Source organism: Ursus arctos, unplaced genomic scaffold, assembly GCF_023065955.2.
Source record: "Ursus arctos isolate Adak ecotype North America unplaced genomic scaffold, UrsArc2.0 scaffold_16, whole genome shotgun sequence".
In the NCBI taxonomy this organism is placed as follows: domain Eukaryota; kingdom Metazoa; phylum Chordata; class Mammalia; order Carnivora; family Ursidae; genus Ursus; species Ursus arctos.
This window is the reverse complement of record NW_026622830.1, coordinates 58,955,578-58,977,879: the sequence shown is the minus strand read 5'-3', so window position 1 is coordinate 58,977,879 and position 22,302 is coordinate 58,955,578. Positions and strand designations below refer to the sequence as shown.

Sequence of the window (22,302 nt, the reverse complement as noted above, 5' to 3'; positions counted from 1 at the left end):
GTGATTTATGACATCACCATACCATGAGAAATGCTCAAATCCTGTAAGTCCATACCCAAGATACAGTGGCAAATAGGAATTTAAAGTAAAACTTGGCTTTTAGCTTGGTGCCCATCACCCTTGTTGCAAATCTCCTAAACAGCTGGGTTAGGGAGTGTCAGTGTTCACTCCGTGCCTCCTTTACTTTCCCCATTGTGCAATCTTGGCACCCTTGTCACAGATCATTTATCTATGTACGTGTGAGTTTATTTGGGGGCTCTCTGCTCTGTTCCACTGGTCTACCGGCCTGTTTTTATGCTAGTACCATTCTGTTGGATTACCGTAGCTTTGTAATATGCTTTAAAGTCAGGAAGTGGGGGGATTCCATCTTTGTTCTTCATTCTCAAGATTGTTTTGGTTATTAGGGGTCCTTTGTGGTTCCATATATATTTTAGGGTTTGTTTGTTTGTTTGTTTCTATGCAGTGACATTGGGATTTCTGTAGGTCGCTTCCTCTAGGACCTGGTGGTTGACCTTACTGTTTAGTGTCCCAGAGTCTTAAGTTGTGCCCGTCATGTGTGCACGAGCCCAGAAATGCCTATACATGAATGATCAGATCAGGCCAGCAAACTACAACCAAGAAACAACCAGCGGAGGGCAAGTGACCTCTTTTTCATCTTTGGATTCTAGAACTGTGCTCTCCAGGGTGCTAGCCTCTAGCCACATGTGTCTGCTTATAATTAATTTTACACCAACATTCAGCGAATTAAAATAACACCACATTGCTCACTCACACTAGCCACATTTCAAATGTGCCCATACTAATTTGAATCTCAGGTGGTAAGTTTGGAGGTAAGAGCTGCAATGTGCCTGTAGAACTGAGAGTGTGAAAGCTGATTCATTCAGCATCTCTGTCTCATTCGAAGGTTTGTAACTGTGATCAATTCTTGTTGAAGGGCTCTGACTCCACCAAGTATAGAGAACTTCTGAGAACCCACAGGAAATATCAGGTTGATGCCGTATGACCCACACAACCTCAACTAGAGGAGGAGGAAAGGGTGAGCCCCTCTAATTGATGTGTTTCTATATATCATATTTGTGTTTCTATAGATTTTCTTGTGGAGAGCATTCAAGATTCCAGCAGTGAGGAGGATGACTCTCCAGGTAGGGAACAACACTCAGGTAGGAAGCAATGCAAGAGGGTTCCGGGTACAGTTGGGTTGCACCTGCTGCTCTGGAGACTGAGGAAGGTGGATAGGAAAGCAGAAGGGGTAGGGAAATATATGTACAAGTCTAATTTGTTCATTTCATATTTTAATGACATATTAGTAAGAGGAATGGAGTCCATAGGCATCAGGTGTGCTGTGTTTGCAATCATTTTTGCTTTCCTATTTAAAAATTCTTTCCCATGGGGGCGCCTGGGTGGCACAGCGGTTAAGCATCTGCCTTCGGCTCAGGGCGTGATCCCGGCGTTATGGGATCGAGCCCCACGTCAGGCTGCTCCGCTATGAGCCTGCTTCTTCCTCTCCCACTCCCCCTGCTTGTGTTCCCTCTCTCGCTGGCTGTCTCTATCTCTGTCGAATAAATAAATAAAATCTTTAAAAAAAAAAAGAATTCTTTCCCATGAAACCTGTACTTCCTTCTCTTTCCCACTGCCAGATGTCAAAGCTTAGGTTCTGTTTCATTAGCACCTCTTGGGATTTTGGTATCTTTCTTGTTATTAACCTTGATGGATGTAATCTGGTGCGACCCAACAGACACTTGAATCTGGATACAAAGTTCTAGCATGAGCCAGGAGGTAGATGAGAGGTCAACTCTCTCCCTTTTAACGTACAGGACTAGTAACATTATGTTCCTGTCCTGTTTGCTCCTCCTTAAAGGCCACTTCCATAGCTAGGTGAGTTGAAGAACCTTTCCTCTGCAATTATGCATATGCTCCAATGTCCTTTAGCTCATCCCAGCCTCCATACCTCACCCAAGTCTGAACTGTGAATGTGCTTCCATCTGAAAGAGGCCCATGTGCAGCTGCCCTGGAGACCCTCCATGGCCGGCAGGGATTCTAGAGGACTGTATGAGGAGCTGCTGGGCCTATTTCACACACCAGCTTTTACAGCCCTGCTGACCTGGTCACCTGGCATTGGCCACAGGACACGACCTCTCTCTGGGCAGCAGGGCAGGGAGTCAGTGCTCCTCTCAGAACCCACTGCCTCAGCCACACATTGGCCCTGCCCCCCACACCTTGGTCATGCCTACCCCAGGCCTGCCCAAAGCCCACCCTCCCAGTCCTTCCAAGGTTCAGGGCAAACTGTGGCAGGTACTGTGTGTTTATGTGATCGCATCAGCTGTAGAGCCCCTGTTGCCCCACGTATAGACTAAGGGAATTTAGACAAGTTAGCTTACTTCTGATTTCATGTTCATGCTCTCTAGGGGGCTAGGAAACCTATGGGATTTTTTGAGAACGATCTTCAAGTAACTGCAATTACCCCAGGCACAGGACAGGTAGTATGTGGAACTCATTGCCATTCTCTCCCATAGGGCCCAACAAAACCCCAGTCCCATTACAGGTGCCCCCTGGGTTTGCATGGATTGGTTAATTGATCAATTGATTGATGAGGGAGGGTGGCAGTGTACCCATGATCATTCCTCCGGTGTCCCCATATTTTAAAATAACATGGCTGGTAGAGGCTGACACGGAGAAGGACGATGAACACTAAATAGTGGAGAGAAGTGGAAGGGGAGTACTGAGTCATGAGTACTGAGGAAGGCAACATCACACACAGAAATGCATGCGGATAGTGACTGCCTTCTTGTAAGGACAAGATGACACAGGAGTTCATTCATGGTCACAGTTATGAAATTTGAAGGCTGGAAAAAATATGTTGCAGATCACAGAGACCCATTCCCTCATTGCAGAGGTGAAGACAGAGTCATCCCCAGGTCGGCCTTTATCCTGCCAGGAGCAGTGGGTCCAAGTTCTCACCCCAACCCTGACTGTCCCCGTCCTTTCCCAAGGCTTCCTCCTCCCCACTCCTACAATTATCCATGCACAGGATTACATGCAGGGAGCAAAACTGTGCATGCAGTTTATTTCCTCTTTCATCTCTTTTCACTTTGTTTTTGCTATCTATAAGCTCCTCTTTGTAGCTCTTCCCCCATTCCCTCTTTATAATTCTCATCCTGTAGTATGTGGTCTCATACAGGCACTTAAGGTCCTTGGATCAGTGTCTATAAAACCTCCTGCAGCCTACCTCATTCACATTCTTAGTGTTGCTCTGGCCCCTTACGCTGGGTCTGTACCACGGACTCCTGCTGCGCAGCCCTGAATGGCCCCAGCCAGGAGCTGGGCTGGGAGTCGGAAGGGTCCCTGCTGGAGGGGCCCCAGGAATTCTGGATCTGCTCTCAGCATCCTCCACTTAATGGTTACCTGCCCTGGGTGGCTCTGGTTATGCCTGATTCTTGTCTTCCTTTCAGCTGTGAACAAATTTTTTTGTAATGGACTCAAAAGAAGGAAAAGACAAAGCAAATTGGGGCAAAGAAGAACAGGAAGAGGAAATGTGAGTGCAGGGCACTTGGGATGAAAATGGTAAAGCAAACGAGTGCACATGTTCTCCGTTGCTTCCCTAACTTCCTTGTTGGCACCGCAGGAAAACCAACCAAACACTGGGGTGACCGCTGATGTATGCGGCCACAAAAGCGGAGACAGGGTGGTGGTAATAGTACATACAGGCAACATAACTACCTTCCAAGGACGCTGCCACACTCTTTCTGAGCTAATTATGTGTAATCGTTGTGCCTAGACTATACATGGAGTAGATGATTTTATTCATGTAACCTAATAAGTTAGATATTATTCTTAACTCCTTCTATAGGAGGCTGCCAGGGTCCTGGAGATGCTCTGTGTGTCAAATTGGTGTTGGCAACAGATGCATTTATATTACAGGAAACCATAAAGCTAGACATTTAAGATTCGGGGACTTTACAATATGTAAAGTAAACATCAATTAAAAAACAAATGTAAAACTATTTTTTTCTACAAAACAAACTCAGGCACAGATCGTTTCCTCTGATTTCTACAAAGTGTTTTAGAAGTGATGCCACTCTCCGACATCCTCTTCCAGAGAACATATGCAGAGGGAACACACCTACACTGCTTTCATCAGATCAGGAGAATTTGGATGCCACCTAGCAATAGACATCACAGTAAAGGGAAATCACAGGTTAACTCTTCTGAACGTAGATGTCAAGATCCAAAACCAAACATCAGCGGTCTATAAATCCACAGAGTTTTTATAAAGGAATGAAACTGGGATTTCATGGAGTGATTTCCATTGGTTGATGTGAACAGGATTACTGGGTGTTTGGGTGCTGCCTGGGACAGTGGTGAGAAGGGACAATGCCATTGGGTTGGTGGAATGAACATTTGGTGGCAGAGGGAAGAAACTCTCTCCCTGCAACTGCAAGGTCTAGAGAAGGGTGAGGAGTCTACAGAGACTTCAGAGTTTGGGGAGCGGGAAGTGCACACTCAGAGTGTAGGCTCTGCCTGCTCAGGCTATTGCTCAGATCAGTGGTCAGAAGACAGTGGAGGACATGTCAGCTTCATCTATTAAACCAGCAAAGCACCAGTCCATCAGGTCACTTTCCTCATTAACTAGTGGTTCATCCAGGGTTGGTTCTTGAAGGCCAAGCTGATTCATTAGAGAGGAATTATATGTGCAAGTTGGCTTGGAAAATCCTGGGCTCTGGGCCACATAGGAGTCAAGCAGAGCACTGGTCACACCGTCGGTCTGCCTTGAGGCAGCTGATGTGTGATGACGTGGGAGGAGGAGGGATTTTCCCCCGACCTGTTAAGGGACTTCCTTTCAGGAAAATATCATAGCTTTTGGGTCAGAGATTGAAACGTTTGGGTGGAGGCATGTGCCCTTCTCTTGGCTCCAGCACCTTCTATGTTCTGACAGCAACTTTGGGGCAGGAAAATTTGGGGAATGGAGGGAGGGTAGCCCTTGGTTCAGAAGTCCAGCACATGATCTGGAGGACTCAGGGGAGGCGGTAGGGGTTGTTCAGGGATCTCTGTCCCCAAGGAAACAACTACTTTCCTATCTCAGATCTGTCATCAGCCTTGTGACTCCAGGCGTCATTTAAAATCTCTACAATTTAGAGCCATGAATCACAAAACAGGGGTCACAGCACCTACCCTGCATAACCCATGAGGATGATGGGGGATGACAGGAAATGATGACAGATACTCTCCATGAGCTGTAAAGCATCATGCCCATGTGAGGGCTGAAATGTCACCTTGCACCCTCCCCTGCCCTGTATCTGTTCGAGTTTCCTCTCCGGAGGCAGCCACTCCTGTATTCCTTGCTTATTCTTGCAGACAGTTAATGCTGGAACACTTACACAGCACTTACGCAGCACCGGTCATTTTCTCCAGGTGATGTCTGGACTGTCTTATATTAAGCTTCGTAAGGGAATACTAGTAAATAGGCCTCATGCCGCAGAACAGGGAACCAGGGACAAAGGGGTTAAGTAACTTTCCCAGGTACATGTGTCTTCTAGCATGAGTTGATACCAGCCACCAGACACCAGCTCTCATGCTCTCTCTCTCCGTCCCTGTGCTGTGCTGCCTTTCTACATTGTCTCATCCTCATAAAATCACAGCCCCATCACAGATCATAATACCCCTCTTTGCTCATAGAACAGAAGTGCAGCATAGGAATGAATGAATGTGCTCCCAGGGTCTTCTCTCAGCTGCATATCAACAGTTCTATTTTCAGTTTGTTTTCTAGGATTGTGGCTCAGGTTATAAAAAGAAAAAGATCATAAGGGATTCAAACACGGGATTCACAATATAACTATTTGTGTTTAAGAAGATCTGCTGGCTGTCCACTGTTCTGCTGGCTGTGCCCACAGTGGTTCAGCCACATTGAAATGGGCATCTGACCAAACAACATGGTAGGGCCACAAATATCACCCCCACTAACTACTCCATTGAAGGTGGCATGGGAGTAAAATCAGTAATTAGATTCAAGAAGAAGGACTGTGGTTTGTACAAAAGACACTGGATGTTGGAAAGGAAGGAGTGAGCAGGGAAGGTGCATACTCAAGGGCCAGTGTGGCTACTTCCTGCTCTCAGCCATGCCTTCCATAGTGGCTGCTCTGAGGGTGGGTCAGATAGTCAGGGAGACACTGGAGCTGTGTAGATTTCATCCACTAAGCCACAAAAGTCCAGCCTGGCAGACCCCTCTCCTAGTTAATGAACTGCTCATCATCCAAGTTTGGTCAGTTGAAGACGAAGCTAGTTCTTTGGGCAACTGTCACGTGGGCAGTTGGTTTAGAATGTCCTGGGTTCTGAGCCAGTTGGGAGGCAAGCAGACTACTGGTCATTCAGGGTGATCACCTGACCACCAGGGAGTCTCACTGAAAGGCAGCAGATAGAATCAAGTGCTGGGGGCAAGTGAGGGGAGATGGAGACATGCTCAGATCCCCCCACTCCATCAGGGGTTGTTCTTCATTTGGAGGAAAGACAATGTATTTTGAGTCAGGGATTGAAACACAGAGCCAGGAGTTGGGTCAGGATTTGAGCCATCCTCTTGGTGCAGGCACCTCCTTGACATACCAGGTGTCTGCCTGCAGAAACCTTGGGGCAAGAGGATATGAGCAAGGGAGTGAGGAAAGGGCTCAATTCAGGTGTCCAGGACCTGATCTCGTATTCAGGTGATCAGGGATCTCTATCTCCAGGGAACCGTCTGTATCCCCTGACTCAGAACCATCATTCAGTTGCAGTTGAGCTGCAACTCTGAGAAAGTCACTTAATCTCTAAATTTCAGTACCTGCACCATGAAATATGGATCTCAGCCCCTACTCCTCCCACCCTGTGAGCATCACAAGAAATGACTTTTCATTATTGGAAGTTGAATATTGAAGTCTCCAATTGTTGAGGGGTCTGTTTCTCTTCATTTTTGTCATTTTGTTTTATGTATTTTGGAGTTCTCTTGTAAAACGTTCATAATCTCGAAGGATGGGCCCTTTTGTCATTATAAAATGTCCTTTTTTTTTCTAGAAGAAAAATGTCATAAAAGTTTGTCTTATATTATCAAAGCCAGTCTCGTTCTCTTTTGGTTACTACTTGCTTAGCATTTATTTTCCTTTTATTTTCAACCTCTCTGTCTTAGACTTAAAGCGTGACTCCCTCATAGGCAGCAAATAGAGATTATAGGGTTTTTTTAAATCCATTCTGCCAATATCTGCCTCTGAATTGGAGTATATAATCCATGAATATTTCATTACTAATCAGCTAGCATTGGTATCTGTTTTTTGTTTTGGTTTGGTTTTTTGGCTGTATATGTCATCTCTTTTCTAATAGTCCTCCATTACCGGTTTTTTATGTTATGTTCTAGCGTACCGAATACATTTCCATGGTGCTTCTTTTGCTATATATTCTGGGTTATGTTCTTAGTAGCTTCCCTCAGATTATAATTAACACCTTAAATTATAACATTCTAATTGGATTAATACCAGATTAATTTCCATGGCATATAGAAACTACCTTCATGTAGATTCAATGCACACCCTCCCCTTATTGCCATGGTCATACAAATTATATCTTTATACACTGTGTGCTCGTCAGCATGTTTATAATATTGACTTCAGGTGGTGCCTTTTAAATCAGGAGAAAATAATACATTGTTTACAATTATACACATCTTACATACTTTTATATTTTTTATTTAAATTCATTAGCCAACATATACATACTTATATATTTACACTTTCTTGTATATTAACCTATGCAACTCTTTATTTCTTCATGTAGATTTAAGTTACTCTGTTGTCTTTTCATTTCAGCTTGAAGGGCCCTTAGTATTTCTTTGTAGGCCTTGTGAAAGCAGTGGGTTCTCTCAGATGTTATCTGGGAATGTCTCAATGTCTCCTTTATTACTGAAAGACATCTGCTAGATGCAGAGCTCTTGGCTGACAGTTCCTGTCTTTTGGCACTTTTCATGTCATCCCACTGCCTTCTGGCCTCTGGTTTCTGATGAAAATTAGCCATAAAATTGAGGAGCCTTTGTAAATGATTAGTTGCTTTCATGATTTTCTCTTTGTCTTTGGCCTTGAACAATTTTATTATGAGGTGGGTTTATCCTGCTTGGACTTTTTTGAACTTCTTGAATATTTTTATTAATGTTTCTCATGAAATTTGGTGAGATTTTGGCTATTGTTCCTTCACATATCTTCACTGTCCCTCTCTTTTATTTATTTTATCTTTTACTTATTTTATATTTCATTCTCTGTCTTTTCTTTTTCTGGGGACTTTTCTTTGTGCATATGTTGGCATGCTTATTGTATTATACAGGTCCGCGAGGCTCTGCTATTTTTTTCTCCCATCCATATTTTTTAACTCACTGTTCATCAGACTGGATCTCTATTAATCTATCTTCAAATTTTTGTCTTTTTCCTGCTCAAATCTGTTGTTCAGCTTTGTTGTGGCTTTGTGTCTCCCCAAATTATACATTAAAGTTGTACCCCACAGTACCTGTGAAAGTATCCTTATTTGGAAATAAGGTCTTTGCAGATATAATCAAGATAAGGTTACACTGGGGGCGCCTGGGTGGCACAGCGGTTAAAGCGTCTGCTTTCGGCTCAGGGCGTGATCCCGGCGTTACGGGATCGAGCCCCACATCGGGCTCCTCCGCTATGAGCTTGCTTCTTCCTCTCCCACTCCCCCTGCTTGTGTTCCCTCTCTCGCTGGCTGTCTCTATCTCTGTCAAATAAATAAATAAAATCTTTAAAAAAAAAAAAAAAGATAAGGTTACACTGGATTAGAGTGTGCCCTGATTGAATGGCTGCTGTCCTTATAAGAGCAGGGAGGTTTGGACACACAGACACAGAGGGGAGAAAGCCACCATGTGATGACAGAGGCAGGGTTTAGAGTGATGCAGATGCAATCCAAGGAAAGCCATGAATTTCCAGAAACTACCAAAAGATAGCAAGGGGCAAGGAAAGATAGTTCTCTAGCTCTTTCAATAGGAAACAGAGCCTAAGTTATAGCTTGACTTCAGATTTCCAGCCTTCAGACGTGTGAAAGAGTAAATTTCTATTGTTTTAGCCCATGTAGAGTGTAGTAATTTCTTACAGCGGTCCTAGGAAGTGAATACAAGCCCCTTTAGTGACATTTTCAGTTGTTACTATACTTTTCAACTCCAGAATATCTGTTTCTCTTTTATAATTCACATCTTTTTTATTGTTATTCTCTACTTGGAGAGATATAAGTCTCATACTATGTTTTAGTTCTTTAAATATCATTTCCCTTAATTCTTTACATATACTTAAAAGAGCTGATACAAAGTATCTGTCTCGTAAGTCCAGTGTCTGGACTTTGCTTAGGGACAGTGTGTATTCATTGCTTTTTTCTCCTTGTATATCAGCTTATGTGTGGGGGACAGCCCAAGAGCACCTCCAACATCCGTCCCTCTAGAAAGACTAACTGAACTCAGTATATAGCCATCCTGATAGTTGTGATTTATTACAGTGAAAGCACACTAAGCAAAATAAGCAAAGGGAAAGGTGCATGGGAGGTTCAGAGAAAACCAGCCACAAGCTTTCAAGAGAACTGCTCCAGTGGCATCACAAAGGTACACTTCATTCCTCCAGCAATAAAGTGTGAAACATCTTCCAGGAAAGCTCATTAGAGACTTTGTACTCAGAGGTTTTTAGTGGGAACTGGTCATTTAGGCACCCTCTGCCTCGCACATACCTGAATTTCAGAGTTCTATCAGCAAAGATATGTGCTGCATAAACCACAGGGTTTGCACCAACAGTCTAGGCACAGCAAGCCACACTTACCAGAGAATGGTGGGGACCCTCTTGATTCCAAGTTCCCAGACTTCAGACAGGGTCAGTCTGACAAGCAGGCCTGTCATAGGAAAGCACACTTGGCCCTGGTATGCCAACTTTTTTCTGCACAGTCAGACTTCTGGTTTCCCTGCAGGTATCTTGTTACTGGGGAGGGGGACTGTAAATTGGTTATTTAAAATAATATCATATGACAACTCTAGAAATCGGATTCTCACTCTTCCCTAGGATTTGTTGGCTTTGCTATTTTTTGTCATTGCTTTCTCATTAGTGACTTTAATGAACTAATTCTCCAAAGTCTGTATTCTTTGTCACGTGTGACCACTGTAGTCCCTGCTCAGCTCTATGGCGGTCAGCTATTGGCCGGAGAGAGATCTCACGAACAGCCTAGAACTAAGTCATTCAGTCTTTGTCGAAGGGCTTCGTGAGCATGTTGAATCGTATCTTCAAAATTCAGCTGGTAGCTGAAAACCTTCATTGTTGCTTGTGCAGAACATCCAGGTCAGGCAGGGGGAGAGCTAAGGGCCTTCTAGGGTCTCTCCTGGGTATGCTTACAGTGTTCTAGATTCGTAAGAATAAGTCAGAACTTTTCAGATCCCCTCATGGAAATCTCATTTTTTGGTGGTCCTTGTAAGCTTTCTATTACTCTATTGTTTGCTCCAACTAATATCTATCACTTTAACCAACCAACCACAAGTTAAGCAACTGCCTATAATTTCTTTTTTGACAATTATGCTGGGAAAAGGCTTTTTGTTCTGGGCAAGCTCCAAGTGAGATTAAACACAAACAGTCAAACAAGTAGGGTCTTGCAGACATCCCTCAGACCCATTAGTGGTAATTCTCTAGAAATGAGGTTTGAGGGAGCTCCGGACCCATTCTGTTCTCTCCAGTGGCTGCCGCATTGCTGTCTTTCACTGTGAACATGGGCTTTAGTTTTCTGAACTACTCTGGAGCCACAGGGCAGGGGATGGGACTAGGCCATGTTAAAACAGCACAAAACTCATGGTTCTGACTGAGACTCACCTGTTTTTTTTCCTCCCTCTTCCACCAGTATCAACATTCCCTCTACTGCTGCAAGTTTGAGTTTATTTCCAGAGTTCTTAAGATGTTGGTGGCAATTTTTGCCAGTTTCCTCATTGATTTTTTTTTGAGGAGAGAATTTTTGGAGGTCTTTAAGCTGCCATTTGCACTAAAGTCACTCACCACATCATACTCATACTCAAGCCACAGTCCATGACTGATTATCCTCAGGTGTTTGCAGGAATCACAGTTCAACGTAAACTGTGTCTCAGAGAGACTCCTCATGCAGTTGTGTGCACACTGTTAGGTCACAGACATGAAACTCAGCTTCAAAATAGAGCGTCACTTTAAAAGGAATTAAATTTTAAAAAAATAAAAGAATTTTCTTAAAATCGTATACTGAATAATATGACGTGGCACCTCTGGATAATAGTGACCAACCAGATCCTCAGGTTGAATTTAGGTCATTAAACAGGGCTTTGTTGTTATATTCTTCCTCCAACTTAAAAAAAACTAAAGCTTATCATATGCACAATTTTGTAATGGTAGAGTTTGGATATTTAATATATGTATGATTTCTTGAACTTGTAAATTTACTTAATTCATCTTCACAGTCATAGAGAAAGTTATTTGGGAATAAAATCAATTATCTTTGGTCATGTATATTTTACTTATCTTGATAAGGCTTGTACTATATAGAAAGAAAACATGAAGATATACAGAGATTCCAAGATATGGTGTAAAACTGCCTATCATTCTAAATCCACACTGTATCTTTAAAATATATGTACAGGCACCGGGGGGGCTCAGTCGTTAAGCGTCTGCCTTCGGCTCAGGTCATTATCCCAGGGGCCTGGGATCGAGCCCCGCATCGGGCTCCCTGCTTGGCGGGAGGCCTGCTTCTTCCTCTCCCACTCCTCCTGCTTGTGTTCCCTCTCTCGCTGTCTCTCTCTCTGTCAAATAAATAAAATCTTTAAAAAAAATTAAAAAAATACATGTAAAATTGCTCCAAATTGCCCAAGGCCTCGCTAGAGCAGTCAAGAGGAAGTAGCTGATTTTCATCATCCTGTTTGCCTGGAGACCACTCCAGACACGTACATCACACTGACGTGTGTGCAGCAGACGGGTTGGGAAGGACTCGGCTTCTCGCTGGGCCTCATGTCACAGTGGAAGTCTGAGCCTCACGACAGCATTACTGTGGCTTTGAGTTGACCGCACTGAGCTGTGTCTAGGCAGCATGCGGTTTGCTTGGTTGGTTACGAGTTGTCTGTTGACTGCGAAACAGCTCCAGTCACATTGACCTCCCATCGCCTCGTCCTCAAACTTTCCTCATCGCCTCCTGATTCCATCCATACGATGTTCTTTCTGCAGGCATCACCTCCTCCACTGCCCACTCCAGCCACTACCCAGGCTGCACCCCAAGTTACCCTGAATGCATTCCTCAGATAGGGGTTCAGTCAGCCCCTCTTCCAGAGAACCTCCCAAAATCTCCCTGACTAGAGCTGTGCCCAGGTCATCTTTTTCAGGGATCTCCTATTAGTTGAACTTTTTATTGTGTGGTTATTTTATGTATATCTTCCCAAGAATAATTAGGATCCATGGAGGGAGAGAATGTGAAGTTCTTACCAGTAATCCTGCACTTACCTCCTTGCACCTGGTGAACGGGACAGAGATTCTCCAGAGACAGTGCAGTGAGGACAACACGTTGCAGTGGGGAGGGTGCAGGATCTGAATCTGCATGGTCTGCACCATGCCTCGCTCTGCCATTCACACCACATGACACACAGCAGGATCAAAAAACATTTCTAGGAGATGTCTCCTCATGTCGAAAACAGGACTAACAGTCATTCCTCAAGGGGGCATTTGTGAGGAGAGAGAGAAGTTGTATTCATGTAAGATCTTGGGATGTATCTGTCATGCTACCCTTCACTAAATGTTGGTTGGTGGCCTACTGACAGCCTAGTCTCACATTACTGGGTCATGTCCTCTGAGCAAATCATGATCACTCAGAGAGGCATGCGCCTCTCTGCAGCTCTGAGATCCTTGTCTTGTCACAGCTGTCTCTCTCCATTGTCACAGTCAACCCCAGTCATCCTATGTTATGGGCATTATTTTCTCAGTTCTTTCTTTTGTGTCTGACATTTTGTCTTTTTCCCTGCCACTTTTTCTTAAAACATGGGTGGCTACAGCTGGATGTCTCTCCTGGAGTCTAGAGGATGTAGGATACATAGTAGCACTGCGGTGTCACTGCCCTCCCGGCCAGGTTGACCACGGTCTCTCAGGGTTTTTCCAAAGACCCACCCTCAGGGGTCTTCCACATGTCCTAAGCAGTCAATGCATTTGTTCATTTAGTCCAAACTTGTAAAATAAGTTTGGTCACCTCTGCATGCAGCCTACCTGCAAAGGAGTTAAGTGACTTGTCCAAATTGAGGCAAAAAAGCATGGTTAATCCTATAGTCACGGAAGACATGGGATGAGTCATCAAGACAATTTCCTAGAGAAAAGAACTCACACATGAATCCTTAGAGGTCACTTCTTACATCGATCTATTCAATGAACACATCATTCTAAATATACTCAGTTTTCCGTCGAATAGGACTTTTCACAACTAACTGAAGCAGCATGCATCACCAGAACACCAGAGGAAGCTAAGTGCGGGGGCTTCAGAGGGTCACAGTTTTGAGGACAGCATTCATCCTGTGCCAAAGTCCAATGACGCACTGCGAGCCCAGTGCGAGACACAGCACCTCTCTGTCCAGGAGACCCCGACACTGAGATTCCCGAGACGGTGTAGACTGTGCCCAGGGCCCTGAAATGGAAAGAGACACAGGGATGGTGAGTCTGAGGTCATATGATGTCTATAAGAAGGAAGTGGCAGGGCCTCCCCTGATCCACTGTCAACAAATCACCTGAGCAGAGAGTGAGAGGAGTGGGGAGGAAAGAGGACGAGGCTGTGATGGAAAGACCCTTCGAGTTCTGCTTCCCGCGGGGCCCAAAGTTGATTTTACCTACTGGCCCCACTCAAAGGGAGGACAGGGAAGTCATGCAGATCCTTCCCCTCCCCTTGATGGCCTCCCACAGCTGATGTACCCCAGGGGTTTGTGGCAAGGCAGGCCCACAACTCCTCCTGCTGTGTTAGGGCCAGATGTACATACAGAAGGGGACCTTGGAGAGAGAGTTGCATGCCCATCCACCTGTCCACTATCCCCTCCTCCCAGAGTGGGGTCTCTTCACTGCCCAGGAGCCTCCTCTTAAGACTGCAGCCTCTTCCACAGCCTTGCACTCAGTGAAGTGACCTCCACAGCTTCTTCCTCCATTGTAGATCACTGTAGAGGGGGATCCAGAGGGAACCCAACCTCAGAGAGAACTTGTTCCAGATTCAGAACAGCAGAAGGGGCCCCTGGGTAGCGCAGTCGTTAAGCGTCTGCCTTCGGCTCAGGGCGTGATCCCGGCGTTCCGGGATCGAGTCCCACATTGGGCTCCTCTGCTGGGAGCCTGCTTCTTCCTCTCCCACTCCCCCTGCTTGTGTTCCCTCTCTCACTGCCTATCTCTCTGTCAAATAAATAAATAAAATCTTAAAAAAAAAAAAAAAAGAACAGCAGAAGGACCAAAGACCATGACAGATCAGCCAAGACCAACCCACTTTCCACTGTGGCAGTCAGGGGGATCCCCTTCACCTCATCCTGTGTTGCTCTCTCTCCATCATTCCTGATTGGGGGACAAAATAGGGAAGGCCTCAAGGAGAGGGAGAGAGCGCTAAGCACATCTTGTGGGTGCTCCACTCTGAGGAATGGGAGGGACCACCCAGCCCTCTTTGGCACACGCCAGTTAACCTCTGCCTGATACTGGACCCAAGGGTTGATTGGGTCTGTTGTTTGGGTGTACACATATGGTATCAGGAAATTGGAGGGAAGCAGAACTTTCAAGGGAAGAAGAGGGACTCTGCATTTTTTTCCCAGAGCAAAGCTGGTTCCAGTCACTAACATAATAATCCACACCAATACTTCCAGTGCAGGACTGAGTGATCTGACCAAAAGCTCCAGAAATTGTGGACAGCTGGGTCAGCAAACCATACCCAGGATCTTAGAAATGGGGGTGCATCAACCACACAGTATCAGAGAACCAGAGGAGAAAGGACGGCCCCCATTACACTACTCCAGAACTCAGCAGCAGCCACTTGCCCACAAAATGACAGCAATAACTCTGGACAGTGAGAAGGTACAGACAGCCAACAGGTTTTTATCTCACTTCCCTGTGGGCCTTGAGGACAATGTAGGCATCAAGCTGCTGTCCCACACTAAGCAGTAATAATCAGCCTCTTTTCCAGGCTGAAGCCCAGAGATCAAGAAGCCTGGCTGCCTGACCTGGAGCCCAGGAAGCTCTTCTGAGAGGCAATTGCAAATCTGGGGGTCAGGAGTTTGGCAACAAAGCCCAGGTGTTGCTGAAGCTGAGCTGCTCCCCTAGTGCACGTGTTGGTGGCCATCTCTCCTTGGCCCTTGGACACTGAGGGTGGCTGAGTCAACCCCACCTGGACCACAGACCCTGGCATGGGGGAGGGACAAGTAGAACAGTGAGTTGGGTGAATGAGGGAGTGGACCAGAGCTGAATGAGGGGCCCCCCACAAATCTTCCACCCAGAAAAGTTCAGCTCTCATCTGTGCAGAAAGTGAGGAGCACAATGAGAGGGGCACAGGTCGTGTATAGATGCTCAAGAGCTCTGCTCCCTGAGATTCCAGAAAGGGGCAACCCTAAGTCCCTCTTATTCTCTCCCTAGGCACCATGGGGAGATGGGCTCCTGCATTCATATATGTCCCTGCTCCTTGACACTCAGCCCTGGGTACCAGCTCTAGCAGAATGATGCCCCCCACAAATGTCCATGTTCTAATCCTTGGAATCTGCCCGCATGTTGCCTTACATGGGGAAGGGGAATTAAAGTTGCAGATGGAATTAGGTTGCCAATCAGCTCACATTAAAATCAGGAGATGATCCTGGATTATCCAAGTGGTCACAAGGTCATTAAAAGTGGAAGTGCAGCAGAAGAGTCCACTAGGATGTGGGGCAGTCAGTCAGCTATTGCTGGCATTAGAGGTGGAAGGGGCAACTAAGCAGGGAGTGTAGACAACCTCTAGAAGCTAGAAAAAGCCAGGAACAATATTCTCTCCCAGCGCCTCCAAAAAGGAACACCCTACAGACGTATTTATTTTAGTCCAGTGAGGCCCATATGAGACTCTAACCTGCAGAAGTGTAAGACACTATATTTATGAGGTTTGAAGGCAATACATTTGTGGTAATTGGTTACAGCAATGGGAAACTGATACAGTAATGCCCAAGTCAATGGACTGAAGAAGAAGAATCTTGATCATTTCAGCAGATACAGAAAAAGCATTTAGGACAATTCAACATACATTCAAGATTTTAAAAACTCTCAGCAAAATAAGAATTAAGAAAGACTTTGTCAACTTGATGAAGGACACTTACAGTTTATAGTTAACATAATAGTGATGGAAGATAAAATTATTTCCTCTGAATTCAACACGACACAGGAGTTGGTGACTATCATAACAAATACTAGGGTCATCTACTGATTTCATTTCCTTTGGATGTATCCCTAGATATGTGATTACTGGATCATATGGTGGTTCTATTTGCAATTATCTGAGGAAACTCAGTACTGTTTTCCATAATGGCTGTACCATTTTACATTCTCACTAACAGTATATGAATGTTCAAATTTCCATTTTCTTACCAACATATATATAAACCATCCTAACAGGTGACATGATATTGTCCTTTGATTTGGATTTCTCTGATGATTAATGATGCTGAGCTGCTTTTCATATGTCTGTCAGCCATTTGTATTTCTTCATTGGAAAAATGTCTATTGAAATATTTAGCCCATTTTTATGTTGGGTGAAACACTTTCTTAAAAGATTCATTTATTTTGAGAGAGCGAGAGAAAGCACAAGAGGAGGGAGGGTCAGAGGGAGAAGCAGACTCTGCTGAGCAGGGAGCCTGATGTGGGACTTGATTCCAAGACTCCGGGATCATCACCTGAGCAGAAAGCAGATGCTTAACCAACTGAGTTATTCAGGCGCCCCTGGATTAAACACTTTTATTTTAATGATTAGTAGCAGTTTCTTATATATTTTGGATATTAGCCTCTTTTTTATTTTTTAAAGATTTTATTTTTTAGAGAGAGAGTGAGCAAGTAGTAGGTGGGGCAGAGGACAAGGTAGAGAATCTCAAGCAGAATCCAAAATGAGTATGGAGCCCAAAGCAGGGCTTGAACTCATAACCCTGAGATCATGCCCTAAGCTGAAATCAAGAGTTGGATGCTTAATCAGCTGAGCCACCCAGGGCCCCTAGTCTCTTTTCTGATACAAGGTTTGCAATTGGATTCTCCCATTCTATAGACTGCCTTTTCATTCTGTTGATTGTTAAAGAGACTATCCTTTCCTCATTGTGTACTCTTGGCACCCTCATCAAAGATCATTTATCCATGTATGTGTGAATTTATTTGGGGGCTCTCTCTTCTGTTCCATTGCTCTATCTACCTGCTTTTTTTTAAAAAAAATTAATGTACAGTATATGTTTCAGAGGTGAAGTTTAGTGATTCATCAGTTGCATATAATACCCAGTGCTCATTACATCACGTGCCCTCCTTAATGCCCATCACCCAGTTACCCCATCCGCCCACCCAACTCCCCTTCCGCAACCCTCAGGTTGTTTCCCAGAGTCAAGAGTCTCATAAGGTTTGTCTTTCTCTGATTTCTTACCCTTCAGTTTGCAAAGAGCAATGGACAGATGATCTAAGCAGAAGATCAACAATCAACAAGATCTCACTCTTTGCATCAAAAAACAAGGGCTTTGGATGACACACTGGACCAGATGGACTTTAGAGATATATTCAGAGCACTTCATCCTAAAGGAGCAGAATGCACATTCTTCTCAAGTGCACATGGAACATTCTCCAGAATAGATCACATACTGGGTCACAAATCAGGTCTCAACAGGTACCAAAAGACTGGGATGGTTCCCTACATATTTTCAGACCACAATAATGTAAAACTTTTTTTTTTTTTTAAGATTTTATTTATTCGACAGAGACAGAGACAGCCAGCGAGAGAGGGAACACAAGCAGAGGGAGTGGGAGAGGAAGAAGCAGGCTCATAGTGGAGGAGCCTGATGTGGGGCTCGATCCCATAACGCCGGGATCACGTCCTGAGCCGAAGGCAGACGCTTAACAGCTGTGCCACCCAGGTGTCCCCACAATGCTGTAAAACTTAAAGTCAACCATAAGAAAAAATTTGGAAGACCACAAATACATGGAGCTTAAAGAACATCTTTTTTTTTTTTAAGATTTTATTTATTTATTCGACAGAGACAGAGACAGCCAGCGAGAGAGGGAACACAACCAGGGGGAGTGGGAGAGGAAGAAGCAGGCTCATAGCGGAGGAGCCTGATGTGGGGCTCAATCCCATAACGCCGGGATCACGCCCTGAGCCGAAGGCAGATGCTTAACCGCTGTGCCACCCAGGCGCCCCAGCTTAAAGAACATCTTACTGAAGAATGAAGGCGCCAAGCAGAAAATTAAAGAATTAAAAAAAAAATGGAAGCAAATGAAAATGAAAACACGACAGTTCAGAACCTTTGGAATGCAGCAAAGGTAGTCCTAAGAGGGAAGTATATAGCAATACCGGTCTTTCTCAAGAAACAAGAAAATTCTCAAATACACATCCTAACCTTACTCCTAAAGGAGATGGGGAAAAAACCCAGCAAATAAAGCCTAAAGCCAGCAGGAGAAGAGAAATAACAAAGATTAGAACAGAAATCAATGATATAGAAATCAAAAGAACAGTAGAACAGATCAACAAAACTAGGAGCTCATGCTTTGAAAGAATAAGATTGATAAACCCTAGCCAGACTTATCCAAAAGAAAAGAGAAAGGACTCAAAATCACAAACGAAAGAGGAGAGATCACAACCAACACTGAAGAAATACAAACAATTATAAGAACATATTATGAGCAATTATGTGCCAACAAACTTGGCAATCTGGAAGAAATGGATGCATTCCCAGAAACATATAAACTACCAAAACTGAAACAGGAAGAAATAGAAAACCTGAACAGACCCATAATCAGCAAAGAAATTGAAGCAGTAATTAAGAATCTCCCAACAAACAAGAGTCCAGGACCAGATGGCCTACCAGCGGAAACCAAACATATAAAGAAGCATTAATAACTTATTCTCCTGAAGCGGTTTCAAAAAATAGAAATGGAAGGAAAACTTCCAAACTCTTTCTATGAGGCCAGCACTACCTTGATCCCCAAACCAAAGACCCCACCAAAAAGGAGAATTACAGACCAATATTCCTGATGAACATCGATGCAAAAATTCTCACCAAGATACTAGCTAATAGGATCCAACAGTACATTAAAAGGATAATTCACCGTGACCATTTAGGATTTGTTCCTGGGCTGCAAGGATGGTTCAACATCTGCAAATCAATCAATGTGATACACCACATTAATAAAAGAAAGGTCAAGAACCATACGATCCTCTCAATTGATGCAGAAAAAGCATTTAAGAAAATACAAAATCTTTTCTTGATAAAAACTCTCTGCTGTGTAGGGATAGAGGGAACATGCCTCAGCATCATAAAAGCCACATATGAAAAACCCATGGCAAATATCATCCTCAATGGTGAAAATCTGAGAGCTTTTCCCGTAAGGTCAGGAACATGACAAGGCTGTCCACTCTCACTGCTGTTGTTCCACATAGTACTGGAAGTCCTCGCCTCAGCAATCAGACAACAGAAAGAAAAGACATCCAAACTGGCAAAGAAGAAGTCAAACAAGGTACTCTATGGAGAAAGTCCCAAAGACTCCACCCAAAAATTGCTAGGACTCATACAGGAATTCAGCAAAGTGGCAGGATATGAAATCAGTGCACAGAAGTCAGTTGCATTTTGATACACTAAGAATGAGGCAGATGAAAGAGAAGGCATCGATCCCATTTACAGTTGCCCAAAAAACCCATTAAATTACCTAGGAATAAACAGAACCAAAGAGGTAAATGGTCTGTACTCTGAAAATTATAGAACCTTATGAAAGAAATCGAGGAAGACACAAAGAAATGGAAAAACATTCCATGCTCATGGATTGGAAGAACAAATATTGTTAAAATGTCTATGTTACCCAAAGCAATCTACACATTCAACACAATCCCTATCAAAATACCATCAGCATTTTCCATAGACCCAGAGCAAACAATCCTAAAACTTGTATGGAACCAGAAAAGACCCCAAATAGCAAAAGTAATATTGCAAAAGAAATCCAAAGCTGGAGGCATCATGATTCCAGACTTCAAGCTATATTACAAAGCTGTAATCATCAAGACAGTATGGTACCGGCACAAAAACAGACACATAGATCAATGGAACAGAACAGAGAATCCAGAAGTGGACCCTCGACTCTATGGTCAATTTATCTTCCACAAAGCAGGACTGAATACCCAATGGAAAAAAGACGCTCTCTTCAACAAATGGTGTTGGGAAAATTGGACAGCTACATGCAAAAGAATGAAACTTGACCACTCTCTCACACCATACACAAAGATAAACTCCAAATGGATGAAAGACCTAAGTGTGAGACAGGAATCCATCAGAATCCTAGAGGAGAGCATAGGCAGCAACCTCTAGGACAGCAACCTTTTTCATGACACATCTCCAAAGGCAAGGGAAACAAAAGAAAAAATGAACTTGTGGGACTTCATCAAGATAAAAAGCTTCTGCACAGCCAAGGAAACAGTCAAAAAAACTAAGAGGCAGCCCACGGAATGGGAGAAGATATTTGCAAATGTCTTAATCAGATAAAGGGCTAATATCCAAAATCTATAAAGAACTTCTCAAATTCAACACCCAAAGAATAAATAATCCAAGCAAGAAATGGGCAGAAGACACAAATAGACATTCTCCAAAGAAAACATACAAATGGACAACAGACACATGAAAAATGTTAAATATCACTTGGGAAATACAAATCAAAATCATAATGAGATACCACCTCATTAACAAGTCAGGAAATGACAGATGTTGGCAAGGATGAGGAGAAAGGGGAACCCTCTTGCCCTGTTGGCGGGAATGGAAACTGGTATCTAATTCTGGAGAAGAATTTGGAGGTTCCTCAAAAAGTTAAAAACAGAACTTCCCTATGACCCAGCAATTGCACTACTAGGTATTTATCCCAAAGATACAAATATAGTGACCCGAAGGGGCACCTGCATCCCAATGTTTATAGCAGCAATGTCCACACCAGCCAAACTATGGAAAGAGCCCAGATGTCCATTGACAGATGAATGGATAAAGAAGATGTGGTATATATGGAATGGAATATATATATGTGGTGTGTATAATGGAATACTACTCAGCCATCAAAACAATGAAATCTTGCCATTTGCAATGATGTAGATGGAACTGGTGGGATTACGCTAAGCAAAATAAATTAATCAGAGAAAGACAATTATCATATGATCTCATGCACACGTGGAATTAAAGAAACAAAATAGAGGATCATGGGGAAGAGAGGAAAAATACAACAAGATGAGAGAGAGGGAGACAGGCCATAAGAGGCTCTTAATCATAGGAAACAAACTGAGGGTTGCTGGAGGGGAGGTGGTGGGGGATGGGGTAACCGGGTGCTGGGCATTAAGGAGGGCACGTGATGTAATGAGCACTGTGTATTATATGAGACTGATGAATCACTGGCCTCTACCTCTGAAACAAATAATACATTATATGTTAATTAATTGGATTTAAATAAAAAAATAAAGAGCACCCTTGCATAAAAATAAACCAACAAACAGACAGACAGACAGAAAGTAGACCAGTGATTACCTGGTGACGGGATGGTTGGGGGAGGGAAGGATTGTAAGGGCATCAGGGAATTTTTTGAGAATGATGACTATGTTCATTATCATGGGTATATACATGTGTCAAAACTCATCAAATTGGGTTTGTTTAAAAAAGTCTTCCCCTATGGACTCTGGGAAACAAACGGAGGGTTTCAGAGGGGAGGCGGTGGGGGATTGGGCTAGGCCGGTGCTGGGTATTAAGGAGGGCACGTATTGCATGGAGCACTGGGTGTTATACGCAAACAATGAATCATGGAACACTACATCAAAAACTAATGATGTACTGTATGGGGAATAACAAAACATAATAAAAAAATTTTAAAAAAAATTCCCATTATCCTGGCAAGAGAGAACCCATCCCTGATCCTTCAGATGCCAGCCAGGGAACAGTAGCTATTGTGCATCTGACCCAGAGCCTGGGGCCTGGAGGGAACTGCTGCTTCAGAAGAACCGCATAAGGAGATGCACGAAGGCTGGAAATCTTGGCTCCTACGTCAGCATAGATGTTCATGGAACCAGGCTCAGATGTGCCCTTTAAGG

The 22,302-nt window shown here is 43.9% G+C and overlaps 1 long non-coding RNA gene across 13 annotated transcripts in view; it reads left to right on the top strand.

The window, feature by feature from the left end:
* The window catches only part of LOC130543888 (uncharacterized), a 310,572-nt gene that overhangs the window by 79,814 nt on the left and 208,456 nt on the right, over window positions 1–22,302 (top strand). For 3 of the 13 annotated variants that reach the window (XR_008959621.1, XR_008959620.1, XR_008959617.1), the window contains 3 exons: window positions 464–1,036; window positions 3,450–8,566; window positions 8,787–22,301. This is a non-coding gene — a long non-coding RNA (uncharacterized LOC130543888). Of the gene's footprint in view, window positions 1–463; window positions 1,037–1,088; window positions 8,567–8,786; window position 22,302 lie in introns of all 13 variants that reach the window. The other 10 variants (XR_008959615.1, XR_008959616.1, XR_008959625.1 and 7 more) reach the window with 8 other exon arrangements.